Below are 5,782 nucleotides of genomic sequence, written 5' to 3' on the forward strand. Positions count from 1 at the left end.
TGTGAAGGCATAGTGTATGTGAAGGCATAGTGTATGTGAAGGCATAGTGTATGGGAAGGCATAGTGTATGGGAAGGCATAGTGGGAAGGCATAGTGTATGTGAAGGCATAGTGTATGTGAAGGCATAGTGTATATGTCTGGGAAGGCATAGTGTATGGGAAGGCATAGTGGGAAGGCATAGTGTATGTGAAGGCATAGTGTATGTGAAGGCATAGTGTATCTGAAGGCATAGTGTCTGGGAAGGCATAGTGTATGTGTATGTGAAGGCATAGTGTATGTGAAGGCATAGTGTATGTGAAGGCATAGTGTATCTGTATGTGAAGGCATAGTGTGTGTGAAGGCATAGTGTATGGGAAGGCATAGTGTATGTGTATGTGAAGGCATAGTGTGTGTGAAGGCATAGTGTATCTGAAGGCATAGTGTATGTGAAGGCATTGTGTATGTGAAGGCATAGTGTATGTGAAGGCATAGTGGCGTGTCGTCGCAGATGCCAAGGGATGCCAGGCATCCCCTAATTTCCCCAACAACAGCTTTAATATCCTTTAATCATTAAAACATTCTGTCTATCGACGAGTCTCCTAATATTCCATCCACTCTCGTCACTCTCTGTGAGTATTTTCCAGCTGGGGAAATAGCGCCCCACCCCCTCCCATTGGATAACCATCTGGTGAAACAAAGTACTACATGTCTCTCGATGCAAAAAAAAACTGGTGCCAAGTCGAGTTGGCAGCCATAAATTTCTGGAGTTTTGAAAAAAACGAATGCTTGACCAATCATATCGCTCAAAATTGGTCACGAGATAAATCATATTGCCGTCTATGATTTGCCAAAGAGGGAAACGGATGATACTTCAGGATCGGCAGCCACTTTACCTAGCTGCCAGTAGAACTAGAAACTACATTGAACAGACTACGGGCAAAAGTGACAGTTTAAGCGCGCATACACAGCCGATGGCTCCCAATGTTGTCAAGGCAGGCAATGCATAAAATGGATTTAATATAACGACAGGATCTTCACATGGACACATATACGTTCAGGATAACTTCTACAACGGTAGGCAAACTTGCTTTATTGTTTCAGAAAGGTAGATTATAAGCAGGCCACCTAACGTTTTGTGAAGCTAGCTTTGTTTTTAGCTATGTTGCTCGCTGCTTGTTAGCTCTTGCTATTATGGCAAATAATATGGTGATTATTAGATGGCATAATGTGCCACCGGGTCCTAAATATACGCATCATGCCACTTCTCTGTGCTCTGTTGTGCTCCGTTTCAACCGTGTGCATCAGGGTTATTTTTCAATGGGTTTTGTTTTAGCATGTTTGCGCTGGAAATCGCCATACATCTGGGAACCATAGAAAGGTCGCACACACAACATTTGACATTCGATACAAGACGTGCACGACTCAGAGCAGCCGGTTGAACCTAGTCATCAGTAGAATAACTAGTGGTCAGTCAGTGCATGTCCGGCATTTGAACTGGCACTTAAGGATGACACTGAATTGTGTTTAGGGGGCTTGTGGAGCATCTGATGTCGTGCGTAAAGTGCAAATTCTTGCGGTGTTGCTTGTCACTACTCCAACTCTGAACAGACATAGTATTTTTCTTGTTATTTATTTCTTAACAAAAGTAGTCACACGCATGATCAAGAGCTGTAGCTGCGCTCGTGGTGTGCTGTCCAAAACAGACCTCTCCTTCCCATGCTTCGCAGCAGTTCTGGCAAATGCCTTCCTGGTTCGCAAACATGCAACGCAACTCATAAATTATACCTTATTGATTTTGTTCTCATGAGACTTTCTGCCCTGCTTGTTGTCCCAGCCAGCCGCCGCTACTGATTAATAATAATTATATTATATTATATTATTATATTATATATATTTTTTGTTCTCCCTGGCTTCCTCGGAAAAATAACGCACGCCACGCTACTGGAAGGCATAGTGTATGTGAAGGCATAGTGTATGTGAAGGCATAGTGTATGGGAAGGCATAGTGTATCTGTATGTGAAGGCATAGTGTATGGGAAGGCATAGTGTATGTGAAGGCATAGTGTATGTGAAGGCATAGTGTATGGGAAGGCATAGTGTCTGGGAAGGCATAGTGTATGTGAAGGCATAGTGTATGGGAAGGCATAGTGTATGTGAAGGCATAGTGTATGTGAAGGCATAGTGTATGGGAAGGCATAGTGTATGGGAAGGCATAGTGTATGGGAAGGCATAGTGTATGTGTATGTGAAGGCATAGTGTATGTGAAGGCATAGTGTATGTGAAGGCATAGTGTATGGGAAGGCATAGTGTATGTGAAGGCATAGTGTATGTGAAGGCATAGTGTATGTGAAGGCATAGTGTATGTGAAGGCATAGTGTATGGGAAGGCATAGTGTATGTGAAGGCATAGTGTATGTGAAGGCATAGTGTATGTGAAGGCATAGTGTATGTGAAGGCATAGTGTATGTGAAGGCATAGTGTATGGGAAGGCATAGTGTATGGGAAGGCATAGTGTATGTGAAGGCATAGTGTATGTGAAGGCATAGTGTATGTGTATGGGAAGGCATAGTGTATCTGTATGTGAAGGCATAGTGTATGTGAAGGCATAGTGTATGGGAAGGCATAGTGTATGTGAAGGCATAGTGTATGTGAAGGCATAGTGTATGTGAAGGCATAGTGTATGGGAAGGCATAGTGTATGGGAAGGCATAGTGTATGTGTATGTGAAGGCATAGTGTATGTGAAGGCATAGTGTATGTGAAGGCATAGTGTATCTGTATGTGAAGGCATAGTGTATGTGAAGGCATAGTGTATGTGAAGGCATAGTGTATGTGAAGGCATAGTGTATGTGAAGGCATAGTGTATGGGAAGGCTTATCACCCAGTGAGCAGACGGAACGTCTTCTGATTGGCTGAGCAGGTGTCCTTTATTCCCCGGTAGCAGGACACCTATGATGTCATGCGGGCGTGCGGGCGTCCAAGTTGCTTCTTTTCTAACTTTCTGGCCAAGTGCCGTTACTAGTTCTATCGCATCTGGTTGTCTAGTCAAGACCGCGTCGTTAGTTCTATCGCATCTGGTTGTCTAGTCAAGACCCCGTTACTAATTCTATCGCATCTGGTTGTCAAGTCAAAAACCCAGTCGTCAATTCTATCGCATTTGGTTGTCAAGTCACCCCAACATTCTGCGCGCGTCCTAACATGCCTCCGATAGAGGCGCGTCTCACTAGATTAGGAAGTGGTGCCCATAGCAACATACCAAGCGCAGTGGTGAATCTACTTTCTCACAAAGCCTTAGATCAACATATTGATAAATTAATACTCAAATGCTGGTAACCGGGTGATAAGCGGAATAGCGGCCTTCGAGGTGTCCCGATATCAAGGGAAAATGGACTTGGCGAAGCGAACAGCCCTTCGGCTGCGCCGTCGGGCTGTTTAGAACGCTCCGCCTCGTCCATTATTTCCCTTGATATCGGGACACCTCGTCGTCCGCTATTCCATACATAGTGTATGTGAAGGCATAGTGTATGGGAAGGCATAGTGTCTGGGAAGGCATAGTGTATGTGTATGTGAAGGCATAGTGTATGGGAAGGCATAGTGTATGTGAAGGCATAGTGTATGTGAAGGCATAGTGTATGTGAAGGCATAGTGTATGGGAAGGCATAGTGTATGGGAAGGCATAGTGTATGTGAAGGCATAGTGTATCTGTATGTGAAGGCATAGTGTATGGGAAGGCATAGTGTATGGGAAGGCATAGTGTATGTGAAGGCACAGTGTATGGGAAGGCATAGTGTATGTGTATGTGAAGGCATAGTGTATGGGAAGGCATAGTGTATGTGAAGGCATAGTGTATGTGTATGGGAAGGCATAGTGTATGTGAAGGCATAGTGTATGTGAAGGCATAGTGTATGGGAAGGCATAGTGTATGTGAAGGCATAGTGTGTGTGAAGGCATAGTGTATGTGAAGGCATAGTGTATCTGTATGTGAAGGCATAGTGTCTGTGAAGGCATATGTGAAGGCATAGTGTATGTGAAGGCATAGTGTATGTGAAGGCATAGTGTATCTGAAGGCATAGTGTCTGGGAAGGCATAGTGTATGTGTATGTGAAGGCATAGTGTATGGGAAGGCATAGTGTATGTGAAGGCATAGTGTATGGGAAGGCATAGTGTATGTGAAGGCATAGTGTGTGTGAAGGCATAGTGTCTGGGAAGGCATAGTGTGTGTGAAGGCATAGTGTATGTGAAGGCATAGTGTATGTGAAGGCATAGTGTATGGGAAGGCATAGTGTATGTGAAGGCATAGTGTATGTGAAGGCATAGTGTATGTGAAGGCATAGTGTATGTGTATGTGAAGGCATAGTGTATGGGAAGGCATAGTGTATGTGAAGGCATAGTGTATGTGAAGGCATAGTGTATGTGAAGGCATAGTGTATCTGTATGTGAAGGCATAGTGTCTGTGAAGGCATATGTGAAGGCATAGTGTATGTGAAGGCATAGTGTGTGTGAAGGCATAGTGTGTGTGAAGGCATAGTGTATGTGAAGGCATAGTGTATCTGTATGTGAAGGCATAGTGTCTGTGAAGGCATATGTGAAGGCATAGTGTCTGTGAAGGCATATGTGAAGGCATAGTGTATGTGTAGGCATAGTGTATGGGAAGGCATAGTGTCTGGGAAGGCATAGTGTATGTGTATGTGAAGGCATAGTGTATGGGAAGGCATAGTGTATGTGAAGGCATAGTGTATCTGTATGTGAAGGCATAGTGTATGTGAAGGCATAGTGTATGTGAAGGCATAGTGTATGTGAAGGCATAGTGTATGTGAAGGCATAGTGTATGTGAAGGCATAGTGTATGTGAAGGCATAGTGTATGTGAAGGCATAGTGTATGGGAAGGCATAGTGTATGTGAAGGCATAGTGTATGTGAAGGCATAGTGTGTGTGAAGGCATAGTGTCTGGGAAGGCATAGTGTGTGTGAAGGCATAGTGTATGTGAAGGCATAGTGTATGTGAAGGCATAGTGTATGTGAAGGCATAGTGTATGTGAAGGCATAGTGTCTGGGAAGGCATAGTGTATGTGTATCTGAAGGCATAGTGTCTGGGAAGGCATAGTGTATGTGAAGGCATAGTGTATGGGAAGGCATAGTGTATGTGTATGGGAAGGCATAGTGTATGTGAAGGCATAGTGTATGTGAAGGCATAGTGTATGTGTATGGGAAGGCATAGTGTATGTTTTTGAAGGCATAGTGTATCTGTATGTGAAGGCATAGTGTATGTGAAGGCATAGTGTATATGTCTGGGAAGGCATAGTGTATGTGAAGGCATAGTGTATGGGAAGGCATAGTGTATGTGAAGGCATAGTGTATGTGAAGGCATAGTGTATGTGAAGGCATAGTGTATCTGTATGTGAAGGCATAGTGTAAGTGTAGGCCTATGTGAAGGCATAGTGTATGTGAAGGCATAGTGTATGTGAAGGCATACACTGTAAACGATTGTTGTGATTTCACATTAGAATTCTACATCAAGAAGATGTATATACCAGTTTACTATTCACTGCTGTAATGTGCAATGCATTGTGGGATATCATATAGAGTACAATTCACAATTGTAAATGTACAGCAGTACATGATACTTTTTACAAAATACTGTTTTGTCAGGGCTGCTGTCCTAATGCAAATGTATGCAAAGCCACATGCTGAAATTATGGAGCTCAGGTCACATTCTGATTGGATGCTTTTAAAACATGCATACAGGCCTGATAGAGGTGGAGAGAATTTGAACTGATTTGAACTCTTCAATCGCACACACCTGGTCAT

The sequence above is a fragment of the Engraulis encrasicolus genome, chromosome 14 (genome assembly GCF_034702125.1).
Source record: "Engraulis encrasicolus isolate BLACKSEA-1 chromosome 14, IST_EnEncr_1.0, whole genome shotgun sequence".
Classification (NCBI taxonomy): domain Eukaryota; kingdom Metazoa; phylum Chordata; class Actinopteri; order Clupeiformes; family Engraulidae; genus Engraulis; species Engraulis encrasicolus.